Here is a 14,231-nt window from a genome sequence, read left to right as displayed (position 1 = left end):
TTAATGTGTCGAATTAATATAAAGTATTATACCATTAACAGAATGATTATTAGACTTCTTGGTGAGTAAAGAAAATAAAAGAAAGATTTTGAAAATTCACCCTAAGAACTTGAAATATGGGGTTGTATTCAATGAAAAATAATCTTGCTCTTTGATATCCAATAGACAAAATCTATGTACTTTTTAAATTGGTCAAAATAGAAGAGTTTATTAATTAAATCAGGTAATGCCCATCTAAAATTATATTTAAAATAAGGTGGAAAATAGTCTGAGTGTTAAGATAGACAATAAAAAACTTGATAATCACTCATATTTTGAATGAAATGATTGTGAAGAACAGCTGATCTGACATACCAAGCCAACTTAACCTTGGATCCCTTTTGTTAGTAGTAAGGTAACATTTAGTCTGAACTTGAACAAGGTCAAAGAAAACACATTACTTCAACAAGATCCACTCATGTTTTTCTTAATTTCACATGGACTGTCTCACCTTGAAGAACTTCTAACATGAAGTCAGTGAGATGTAATTAGAAGATGGAGAGTCTTCTGGTCAAAGAACCAGTAATAAAACATACTTTAATAAACTGTTGTAACTGGATATGTTCATAAAAACAATCCCAACAAAGTATTGTAAAGGCTGTGTGGGAAAGCAAAGATGTGATGGCCCTCAACAGGCAATATGCTCTTTTGTGTAGAGACTCAACAATGTGCTGTAGGTAGGATGCCTAATCGTAAACAGCGTGCACTGGCAGTTATTTTTTTAAAGCATTCACCTAATAACACTTTTAAAAGTCAGTTCATTCCTCTAGTGTATTTCTTTCTTTCTGTTTCTGTGTCTCAGAGTTCAACTTCAGACAAATTCAAATATTTCTCCTGCAGCATGCTTTTGGGTTATATTTTTTAATATTAGCCCCAATTCTTTGAATCTCATCACTGATATGTAAACTATGATGACCACAAAAGAAAACACGGAGACCTGATACAAGCAGCAGACTTATAGATCTTTGATCCTTGGTTAGTAGTATTCTTTTGTAGATTGTGTTAAGGTGTGTTCATGACTGTGTCCTATACAAACTCATATTAAACTTTTGCACTTTTGGTAATTAAATCCTGGTGTGGAAGAAAGCTCAGATATTGTGCGTGTTTGTGCGTGTTTGTGCGTGTGTGTGTGTGTGTGTGTGTGTGTGTGTTTGGGTATTGAGTGTTATTACTTTAAGTATATTTCTGATAAAGATTTACTTTATCAGATGTTATCCTATCTTAGAAAATCGCAGGTGCTGGAAATAGGGACTGTCAGGACAATCTTATAGTATACATTGCATTTGTTTTAGTTTATTGTATGTTTAGTGATCCAAATTCCACATGTACAATGTAATAGATGGCATTTTAGAACATTTCTTGTAATGAGTGCTTTATATTATTAGCTCTATTAGCTTCATTAACTCCAATAGCCAGATCCTGTTAATATAATCTCTTTAAAGGTAAGGAAAGCAAGGAAAGAGGTCCCATAGCTTGCTTATGTCATGGACTAGTGACATGATTGAATTAATACTTGAACTCAGATGATCTGAGAGCAGTATCTTATTACTGCAGCTTCCAATATCGTGTTGCTTCAACAGTCAGAAACACACACACACACACACACACACACACACACACACACACATACACACCTTAAATCAAGGATTGAGTGCTAAAATACAATTTAGAAATTTCCTGATGATTCAGATATAATAATTAACAACCTTTGACAGCTGGGGAAATGACTCAGTTGGTAAAGTACCTGCCACACAAACAATATCTGAGTTTAGGTTCCCAGAACTCTCTAAAAATTAGGCCATGGTGGTACATGCCTTTAACTTCAACTACGGGTGATAGTGGAGTCCGGTGGGTCTCTGAAGTTCGTTGGCAGTCTGGCCTAATCAATAAGCTTCAGGTCCAATGAAAAACCCTGTCTCAAAATATAAGTTAAGAACAATTGAACAAAGAAACCTAAAGATGATCTCAGACCTTCACATGAACACAAACACATACACACTCATGTGCACATACACACATACATATACAATGCTGCCACATTTACATACACAAAAATTATAATCTCTAATTGTCATTATTAAATTACTCATTAAATATCCTTAACACTAACCTCAACATCCACCTTAACACAATGGTGTCTTGGAAAACTTGATCAATGCCTGGTTTCCCAAACATACTACTTTGGGCAATCCTCTAACTTCCTGAGCTAGCAATCCTATCAGGAAAAAGAAATTAGATTGCTCTTAGTTCTCAGGCACCAGTGTCTTTTAATTATTGCTTCTGTTACTAGCTGCTCACAAACCATTTCTTTCCTCCTCCTCCTCCTCCTTCTCCTCCTCCTCCTCCTCCTACTCCTACTCCTCCTCTTCCTCTTCCTCCTCCTCTAACTCACCAACATCATCAAACAACAAATCTGTAGTCACCGACCTTCCTAGTGTATAGTTGACAGGAATCTTCTTATCCCTTAAGAAAATGGTGGAGCATTTATCTACCTTCATTCTTTGAATAGTCCTCTCAGTTTTCAAGATGGAAAATTTACAGGAATCAAGAGACCATGCCAGTTTACCTCACATTTGTTGTGCACTGGAGCACCGAGTAACCAGGCATGTAGCTAATTTTCTGTTAGCAGCACATAAATTGTGTGTTGAAGTAATAAAAAGATGGCAATAAAAACTATAAACCTCACGTTTATAAAACAAAGTAATGAAAAGCAAATTGCCCCTCCATGTGAAGTCAAGTCATGAAATCCCTTTCTATAAAACCTGTACTTGAAGTCAGTGCCCATGGCACACTTCAGCTATTGATTCCTGCAAGTTAATAATTTCTACCAGTGGTGTGCAATCCCTAGATGGTTGGTAAAACATCTGTCAACCTGTGTCACACTCTAAAAAGTCACCCAGTGGGTCAATAAAATTTGTGTGTCTTTGGTGTGCAGACCATTCTAGAAGATACAGTGGGGAAATGTAAAGCAAATAAATGTATAAATTGATTCAGAGACCAATGAATCTCAGTGACAGCTCTCTGGATAAGAAAGTATAAAGTCAAATTTAGGATAATCTCGTGTCCCTTCAGTAATAAACACAAAGTTTTCATGAAATAATAAGTTATTTGAAATCCACTTAACTCTACTTTATTTTCTTACAATTTGAAAAGCATACTTTTCAAAACCCGTAGGCTTCACTACCGTGATATATCTCATACCCATTGAGCTTTAAAACCTCTCTTCAGAACAGAATGTGTTTACCACATAACCCAGAGAACAGAACAAAGTCATGGGCCTTGGAATGGAGTAACCTCTCCTGTTATCTCATAGGAAGAAAGTACAGGAACTATATATAGCCTATGGGATGCCTCATTTGATTCAAAGGTAGAGACAGGAGGAGGGATGGTCTGTGCATGTGGGCATTTGGTGGAGTTGTTGACAACACAGAATATCACAATCATCACTCCTGATAGAAACGCCTTGGGAAAGAAATAGCCAAGAACAGAACTGAAAATTTATTTTATTCACTCCAGGAAGTTATAGCCTCACACCAAGCATCAATAACTTAAGAAAGGGGAAGTACAAAGACTCAGACAATGCAAGAACCGCAAGACACTGTTCTCTGAGCCAAACCTTGGTTTGGAGTTTCATTCACCTGACTCAGAATGCAACAGGTTGTTCTTGGAAAGGAAAAACTGGACTGAAGTCTTCAGACCTCTGTATGGTGGAGTCAACCCAGCTTTTAGTTGTATTCACCTTAAAAACAATCCTCAAGAGCTAGTATAAAAAGCCATGTGAACTGAATGCTGCAATAAATATTCCTATGATTATTCCAGGTCCCAACAGAATGCGAGTGAACTAAATAATTTTTTCTCTCAATTGGAAATTAGAGATCCCAATAGACCAGGAAAGGATCATTTCAATATAAAAGGCATGCTAATGTATCTCATATGCCCACTGCTTAGCACACGTTTGACAATGTTTAGTGAATTAATAAAATAAATGAGCCAACAATGAAGCACCGGTCTTCCATGTCTCATCCTCCAGCATTTTTTCTGGGACCATTTTAAAAGCTACTAGAGAAACTTTTTGAAAGTGCATGTAGACCTCATACTTTGACCCTCTCCAGAGAAAAAGACCTACTACACATCTACTACATGTGAAACAAGTTCTTTTGTGATTCTTACCCACAGCTAAATTTAAAGCAAAAAAGAATAAAAAGGAAACATAAGGTTTTATACAAATAATTCTCTACAGAAAGACTAGGTTTTATGATTGATTTACTCTGTAACCTTGGGAAGTCTCTATACTTCTCTGAGCCAAATACCTCAAGCACGAAGCAGTGTTTGACCAGGTACAGACAGCACACAACCACTGGGCCTACAACTTGATCAAAGCAAAGGAAAGAGAAATTTATAATACAAAGTGTTTCGTGGGGTCTTAGAGGACAGAGTGTGTTGATATTCTCTTCCCCCATAAAATAACAATCACCAATCAGAATCATTAACATTTAATTTCATTATGCAATAATTACTTGTGCTAAACAGAATTTTAGAAGTCATTATACACTTGCTATAATCATTGTTGCCCTGGGCCCTCACAAGTTCAACCCTGTCAGCAATTAGATTCTATTAATTATCAATAGAATCTGGGAGCAGCGAAGGGTGGGGATTGCTATCTTTGTTTTGTGTCCCTCCTGCTGAGTCTTCCAAGCAGCAACAGATAGCTGTAAGTCCATGAGCATGCCAATGGCTTGGCAAATCTTGGTAGGTCATAGAACAAAATGGAAAGGATTTCAGGTGGAAAAGGGGAAGGTGTGGTAGAGAGGTGAGAGGTAAGAGTGATCCGTAGGTAAAAATTTATGTGTGGATTTTTAATATAAATTAAATTTAAATTTTAAAATAGCCACTGTATGCCTATATCCTTTCAATAAGCTCATCGTTATATCCACTACACAGTTAAAATTATAGCCAAAGGTGATAAACTCTTAAAGAAAATTTCATAGGTCAAAAATAGCGAAGTTGACCTTCACACTCTGGTAGGTGGCTTTAAACCAATGATTTCCCCCCTCACCCCTACTCAATCCCATTTATATTCTAAAGGTTCACTGTGCCATAAGTATCCATATGTTTTAAAACTAATGCACATTTTCCTTGTGAAGGAAAGGAAAATATGTGTTCTTTAAAACTTGAAAGGGTGAGCCCTTCTAATAACGCAATCAATTTCCTGTAGTTATCTTTGCACACCAGAGTCTGCGAGAGCCTCCTAAACAGGAAGCTTGCTCTCAGCACTGCCTTCACCAATATCTCATGGTTGCTTCCTGATAAAAGACAACTCCTTAGAAGCTCAAACTCTGGAAATTTCCAAGTTATTCTTACAAACAAGATCATCAAGTCGATAAGCTAATCAATAATATTTACTGAATTAATTTTAAATGCATACAATATTTGCCCAGTACTTTGGAGCTAGACTTACATCCTGATGATGTAGCACAAAGCCTTTCCCATTTAGTCGCCTGACATTCATTAATAAAACTCTCATTTTATCAAATCTCATGATTTCTGTTCTTGCTGAACTTTCTTCCATAAGCTCCAGCCTGATAGTGCTCAAGTCATGGAAACTTTAAAATATGGGGTCTATTAGAAGGTAATCACATCACGGGGCTCCATGGAATAGATCAAAATTGATCTTTGGACTAGGTTCATTCTCACAGAAGTATAGTAGTGCTCAAAGGAGAACGAATTATTATGACGAGACCATTTTACGTGCTTGGCCTCTTCGACACATGACCACTTCTGTTTCTGAGCTGTGATATGACACAGCCAGAGACACTCTCCCCAGGATCCCAGCACCGTGTTGTTTAGACGTCACTGCCACCAGACTTATGAGTCAAATGAACTCCATTTACACGGTTTCAACTTCAACGGCTTTGTTACAATAACACAAAATTAACTAATCCAGTAATGCCCCTGCTTATATTACTTGGGTTTTAAAAGACATTTTGTTGTTTTGATCCATTTCTTTAAACACCTAGAAAAATTCATTTCAATATCCTTATTGAGTAAGCGAAGGACACAAATCTAAACAAATAGTTTCTTCATACATCAATCCTCTCCGGGACAATATGACTCACTCCACGTAATTTTAGATTTGAATCACTCACACGTATTTTTTAGGGTGTTGATATTATACTCAGTTTCCTGTCCTTTCTCTGTCATAAAAGTTCTGTCTTAGTAACTCTTTGTTAAGAGAGTCATATTGTACTGGCAAAGACGGTGAATATTTAATGGGGTTGGATTAGCTGGAATGTTTGAGCAGCAACAAGGACATCACTTAACAGTGAAGTCTGCCAGTGGGAGTACAATTAGCAGTATCACTTCCCTATGACGGAAGCTGACTACAGATGGTACAGAAAAAGTTCAGAAGAAAACTGGCACTGCCTACCTTTGTGACATCTCCTTTACCCAGCCTTCTCACCCAGAAACATGCAACAGTCAGAACTATTTCTCATTGGAGATTGCGTCTAAGAAAAGATCTGTGTCCTGCCTGACAGACCTCCTGTTCTTGATCCCCCAGGTTCCCTTTTAGCCTTCAGTGTCCTTCAGATTATGTGTGAGTGCTGAAGCAATGACTCTGGAGCTATGGCTCTCATTAGAATGTGTCAAAGAGCAGTAGGAGGAAGAAGGGGAGCTTTGTTTGAACTTCTAACCTGGCAAATCTAATTTGCAGACAAATGAACCTACAGGAGCTCTGGGCCTCTTTGGTCAGAAATTGCATACCACTCCATGTCACTATTCCAGGTCACAGCCTGGCAGCCTGTGCAAAACTTAATAAGGCAAGCTAACCCTCAGTGATCAGCGTCTGTTCTGAAAGTGCCTCTGCTCAGAAGATTGCTCTGAAAAACACAGCATTCTGTGTGTTATTAACTCCAATTCTGTCCATTTGTTGCATATACATTCTTTTTATTTAATTGGATATTTTTATTTACATTTCAAATGTTATTGCCTTTCCTGATTTCCTGACCATAAGCCCCCTATCCCATCCCTCTCCCCTTCTTCTATGAGGGTGTTCCCACTCCCCAACCACCCACCCCTTCCCAACTCCCTGTCCTGACATTCCCCTACACTGGGGGTAGGGGGGCATCCAGACTTGGCAGGACCAGGGCTTCTCCTCCCATTGGTGCTCAACAATGCCATGCTCTGCTACATATGCAGCTGGAGCCACAGGTCTGTCCATGTATCCTCTTTGGGTGGTGGTTTAGTCCCTGGGAGCTCTGGTTGGTTGGTATTGTTGTTCTTAAGGGGTTGCATGCCCCTTGAGCTCCTTCAATCCTTTCTCTAATTCCTCCCATGGGGACCCCATTCTCAGTTCAAAAACCCTATAAGGTAGACAGCGCAGACCTTGTGGTGAAGAAGTCATGAATCTGCCCTCATAGAGTTCATAATTTCATTTGGAAGACAAACCCAACACTGCAAGTTTAGACAATATATAGTTTTATTTCAGGACAGTGTAGGAAAGTGCAAGAACATACTGGAAGGTTCTAATTTTGTTTTAGGATCTGTGACAGCTTCACTGAGAAAGTAACATTTATCACTGAGGGATAAACAAAAGCTATCCAGTATGTCAGACCTCTCTCATTCTGTTTCAGACACTCTTCCTGGCTCATCCCTCGCTCCACATGCTCTGAAGGCAGCCAGATCTTAGCAGACTGAACATTTCCACACAGCTGTAGACTAGCACTGCCTTTCTCTGCCTTCCGTTTTGCTCAATTTGCCTCCCACTGTGGCTTTCCTGGCTTGCCCCTCAGAACTCAGTGACAATATTGGTGAGACCTAGATGTGGAATATTTAAGATCAGCTGAGATAAACCTCTGACCAACCTAAGAGGAGGGGCTGATGGCGAACCTCTACCCAGGAACCATCCTGGGAAGAATTCACTATTCCAAGAGCCACACAAGGCAAAACTGAGCCATCAGTCTTCCTGAGCTGAGATTTTCCCTTATGGTTTTGCCTTTTCCTTCCTTCCTTGTTCCTCCTTAGTACCTCACTTCCTGTTCCCTTCCAAGGTGGCTCCCTTGAAAGAGAGTGGTTATTATCAGCCTTTACCTAAGACTCACTTTCTGGAGAACAGAAGCATATACTTTTTGCTCTAGTTGATGAGTTATATTCTAAGGAGAAAGAAGCACATGTTCAAAGCCTAAGTAAGACCCTGAGACCCTGACTTAACAGGACTAGAAAAACAGTAAGAGAATATAAGTAAGAACGATCATTTGAGGCATCAAGGAAGGGGATAGTTGGTATGTCATTCCCAAAAGTTTTAATATACACTGTGCCCTATGGGAAACTTGAAGCACCTATGGCTATTGAGCATTTGAAATACGGTGAGTCCAAACTGATAGCAGTTGTAAGTAAAGAGAACACACAATATTCATAAAACAGAATCAAAACAGGTAAAACAGCTCAATTTTTATCATTGATTCCTTAAAGTTGGCAATGCTGCGGTGTGTTGGGTTAAGTTAGTAGCACTAAAATTGATTTTTACCAATTCCCTTTGCTCTTTTAATGAACCTATCACAAAGTGTTATATTACACATAGGATTTAATTATATATATTTAATTTTTGAAATTAAAAATACATTATTTTTCCATTCTCTAACTCCTCCCATTTGCTCAGCACCTTGATTTCTCAAATTCATACCTTTTCTTTTTCTTTTTTCCTTAATGGTTCTTTAACACATACATACAAACATACATACATACATACATACATACATACATACATACATACATACATACTGTTGTTTGTTGTCTATGGTTGGGGCACCATGAAAGTACACCCTGCATATCAGGAAATCTATTACTGCCATCCTTTTATCTAGGCAGCTGTGCTATCGGGACTTTAATGGGACTAGCTTCGCTTAAATTTCTAGTAGATGCAATCTCACAGTAGACTTCTTGTTCCTCTGGGTCTTAAGATCACTCTGCCCGCTCCTACACTATGCTCATGGAGGCTGAGGTGCAGGTGTTGTGTTCTAGGTGTATTAGTAGAGGCTGGACCCCCCCCATCATTTCTTCTTTATACTTGCTGTAATGCTGTCTGTTGAAAATATAAATTTTCTTTGATGATGGGTGCTGACAATACTATTCTATGGGCATAAGGATAAATATTTAGAATGCAGTTACAAATCATGCTGGTCTAGTAAAGTGGTGAAATGATGTTCTCCTCCAATGTCCATGACTTCACTACCTCAGTTAACTGTCTTGGTTTCCAGTACCAGGTATAACTTCTGTCTTGTAGAGAAGGCCTTAAGTCAAATTACAGAGTTTGTGTTTACCACCAAATATTCATGCCACTGTGAACCCTTGGTGTTACCATTCCATGTTGGCCATTGTTGTGGTTCATAGGCATTGTGACCGCTTACCACTGTTTAGTTGCTTTTCTTCCTTGGAAGCTTGCACTATGTCTTCAGGTACCTTGAAAGCAAGTCATCCCCAGCAAGGAGACATTCAGGGCATGCAAATTCAGATCTTTGGAATTTACTGTCCAAAGTGCATGGTGTCTTCAGCAATAGGAGCTTAACCTTCAACCTCTGATGGCAATCAAGAGGGACAGCAAAGGCCGTGTGCCATGAGAGCCTTGGACAATCCAAACCAGTAATTTGAAAAGGGCCTCCTCATGCCTGGTATTGAGGTTTCTGGTAGATAGTCTACAGCTTTTGTGGAAAGCGCTGCAGTCCAGGTGAGAAATGTGCATTTAAACTAATGTATGTGTATTTTGTACATGTATACGTGTACATGCATGTGCATGTATGTGTATAAGTATATAATATATTTATATGTAGTTTTAAATAAATAAAAATATGATTCCTTACGTCTTTTTCAGACATCCTTACTTTTCTTTTTTCCTTCTCTTCCTTTTACTACATCGACCTCCTTCTTCCCTCCCTAATCATATCCCCCCTGCATTTTTATTTCCATTTTTAAATCACTTTTATCCTGTTATTTTCTTCTCAATTGCTACCAGCCATGTCCTCTTTGCTTTCCTGGTTTCTATGGTAACTCCAAATCACACCTGAAGATTTGGAATTAGAAGACACATATGACAGAGAAGATGTGATATTTGTCTTTCTGAGACTGAGTGAGTTCGCTCCATATAATCTCTTCTAATTCCATTCATTTACCAGCATTATTTTATTTTTGCTGCTAAATAGTACTCCACAGTATATACATGCCATATTTTCATTACTGTTCATCAATTGTAGGGCATTCAGATGGTTTGTGTGTCCTAGGTTTTGTGAATAGAGCAGCAATGACCATGGCTGAGTAACTATCTGTGGAGTAAGGTATTAAATACTTAGGGCATTTGCCAAGGAGTGAGAGAGTAGATTTACTTTCAGCTCTCTGAGGATTCTCCACACAGATTTCCATAATAGCTGTACCACTTTGCAATCCCAGCAACAGTGAACGAGGGTTCCCTTTTCCCAACATCTCTACCAACACTTACTGTCCATTGTTTCATAAACTTGCATTTTCCTAACAGCTAGGATGATGGTTGGTGTGTGTGTGGTGGTGGTGGTGGGGGTCCTCAGCCATTTTTGCTTTTTCTGTTGATAACTCTATATCCACAGTTCATTTTTAGTAGGTCATTTGTACATCATGTGTAAAGTCTACCCTTATATTATTCAAATGCCTTTTACTCTGCCTTCATATCTTGTTTCAATCCAGACAAGGTAGTGTAATGCTTATACCAAGAATCTCCTGTCTCAAGTATGTATAAACTATTTTTATCATTATTCTCTGCTTTGTCAATAAACACTGATCACCCAGTGGGTGGGCAGAATAGAGATAGGACAGGAAGTCCACCAACAAGAGGAGGGAAAGAGAGAAGGAGATTCAGATCCATGACAAGGATAGAAGATTTGAAACTATGATAAAGGAGTCCAGAGAGAGATCATGGAAGCCTACTGGAAACCCAAAAAGTCAAGTCAATAATATACAAGTATCATAGGATGGGGCTGAGAAGTAGCCATATTAACATAGAAGGTTATTTATGTTAACTATTTAACTGCTCAGCTATTGAAGTGTTGCCTAAAATAAATCTTGGTTCTCTATGTGGGTTTTAAGGAACTAACATAAGATAAAGAAGTACAGCCACTGGATGAATTCACTACATATATTTATATTAAAAATAATTCATTTACAGAATTCATTAGGTATTCTTAATGCTAATCATCTGACAAATGTATAACTGCAAAAATTCCCTCATACCCTGTGATCTTCCTCTTCATGAAGTTGATTCTTTAGCGCTGAAGATTTTTAATTTCATGAGGCATCATTGTTCATTGATGCCCTGAATTACTGGGCAAATTGACTCCTACTGAGAAGGCCTTCCCTACAGCTATATTATGTAGCATATTGCCTATGTTTTCTTCTAGTAGTTTCAATATTTCAGGTTTCACAATTAGATCTTTGATTCATTTGGCTCTGGAGTTAGGTTTATATACAAAGTAACAGATGCTGATCTAATTAGTCATTCTTCTACATGTGCACATCCAGTTTTCATAGAGCCATTTGTTAAAGATTATCTACAGCATATGCTTTTGGTGTCTTTGTCAAATATTAAATATCTGTAATTGCATGTATTCACATTAGGGTCTTCAATTTTCTTCCATTTGGCTTACATGTCTATTTTTGAGATACTACCATATAGTTCTTATTACTATAGCTCTGTAATATATTTTAAAGTCTAGTATGTTAATCAGTACAGCATTGTTCTCTTTTTCACGTTTATTTTGACTATCAGGGCTGTTGTGGTTGCATATGACTTTTAGAATTTTTTTCTATTTATGTGGGAAATGAGATTGAGATTTTGATTGAGGTCGCATTGCATGTGTAAATAGTTTTTGTAAAATAGTCACTTTTACAGCAATCAATCCATAAGCATGGGATGTTTTTCCATTTTCTAACATCTTTCTATTTTTTTCCAAGATTTGAACTTTTGAGCAATTCTGGTTTAGACTTTATCTTAAACAAATTAAGAAGCAACAAATAGTTTCAAGCAGGATAGCAACATGCCCAGATTTTCCTTTTTTAAATATCACTCTGACATAAAGAACTATTTAGATGTACAGACCATGAGAATGATGCTAAACTAACTAATTTGAAACCAAAGTGTGTGTGTGTGTGTGTGTGTGTGTGTGTGTTCACATTCGTGTGTGTGAATACAAACACACATGTGCCATGTATGGCACAAGTAAAAATGTCAGAGGACAACTGCCTATTTGGTCTTCATCTTCCACTTTATTCATTATTTTTGACTTTATATGCCAGGATATCTGGCTCATAAACTGCCAGGAGTTCTCTTGCCTCTACTTCCTGTTTCCCTGTACTAGAATAAGGATTACAGATGCTATATTGCATTTATGACTTGTTATGGATACTGGGAATAAATCTCAAGTTCTCATTCCCATGTGAGAAGTGCTTCCATACATGGATCCCTCTCCCCTGTCTCAAATGAATCTTTATCCTGGATTAATGGCAATGAAGAAATAGTTTGGTGATTAAGAGTACACTTGAGGGGTTGGGGATTTAGCTCAGTGGTAGAGCACTTGCCTAGCAAGCACAAGACCCTGGGTTCGGTCCTCAGCTCCAAAAAAAAGAAGAGTACACTTGAAAACATCATCCTGAGTGTGTGAAGTAACCCAATCATAGAAGAACACCACACGGTATGCACTCACTAAAAAGTGGATTTAGCCCAAAAGTTCAGAATATCCAATAAAATTAACAAACCACATGAAGCTCAAGAAAAAGACCAAAATGTGGATGCTTCAGACATTCTTAGAAGGGGAAACAAAAATACTCACAGGAGAAAATATGGAGACAATGTGTGGAGCAAAAATTGAAGGAAAGATCATCCAGAAACTGCCCCACCTGGAGGATCCATCCCATATACAGACACCAAACCCAGACAATATTGCGGGTGCCTAGAAGTACATGCTGATGAGATCCTGATATAGCTGTCTCTTGAAAGTCTCTGCCATAGCTTGACAAATACTGAGGCAAATACTCTCAGTCAACTGTTGGACTGAGAACAGGTCCCCAATGGAGGAGTTAGAGAAAGTACTGAAGTAACTGAAGGGATTTGCAACCCCATAAGAAGAACAACAATATCAACCAACCAGAATGCACAGAGCTCCCAGAGACTAAACAACCATCCCAAGAGAACACAGGAAGGGACCTCTGGCTCCATCCGGAGCAGAGGATGGCCTTGTCGGGCAACAATGGGAGGAGAGACCCTTGGTCTTGTCGAGGCTTGATACCCCAATGTAGAGGAGTATCAGGGCAGGAAGGTGGGAGGGAATGGGTGAATGGGTAAGGGAATGCCCTCATAAAAGCAGGGGCAGGATGGGATAGCAGGTTTTTGGAGGGGAAACCAGAAAAGCGGATAACATTTTAAAATGTAAATTTTAAAAAAACAATAAAAGAAAAAAAGAGTACATACTGTTTTTCCAGAGTATCTGAGTTTAGTTCTCAGTTCCCACAACCCCCTGAAATGTTAGCTCCAGAGGAACCCAGTAACTATGGCCTCTAAAGGTTCCTGTACTCATATCCACATATGCACATTCAAACACACACATACATGCAATTAAAAATAATAAAATAATACTAGAGAAGCAAAAGCATTTGCGTTAATGAGCAAATTCAAGATACAAAGCTGATAAGATCTGTTAAAAGAAAAACTAGATGCACATGTGAAACGGACATCATAGATTTACTGTGGGTTTGCACATGAACAACAGTTGATAGAAACCTGTTTGCAGAGCTGTGTAATAGTTAAGACAACTTAGAAATTAACTTATCTTTGGAAATGCAAACTCTGACATGTCTGTAGGAACCAAGTGAAGTGGTTCAGGAATAGCAGGCCATACATGTCCGGAAAGAATGAAGAGAGTGTTAAGAGTTTGATTCTGCTATTGTTTTCATTACAATCAAATTCATTCACATAGAAACCAAGGCTCAGGAACAGCTCATAGAAATGCAAGAAGAGGACCCTCCATACCCTCATTTGAACCATAAACCCTCTCCCTGTGAGTGTACATGACTGTCAATGGGAGGTTGACACACTATTGTATCACAGCCATGATTCAGAATCATCTGCTTCTCAGTTCTTATTCCACATAACAATCACCCTACCTTTTCAAAATACAATT

The sequence above is a fragment of the Rattus norvegicus genome, chromosome 6, assembly GCF_021556685.1.
Source record: "Rattus norvegicus strain SHRSP/BbbUtx chromosome 6, alternate assembly SHRSP_T2T, whole genome shotgun sequence".
Taxonomy (NCBI): Eukaryota; Metazoa; Chordata; class Mammalia; order Rodentia; family Muridae; genus Rattus; species Rattus norvegicus.
This window is presented reverse-complemented; position numbering follows the sequence as displayed.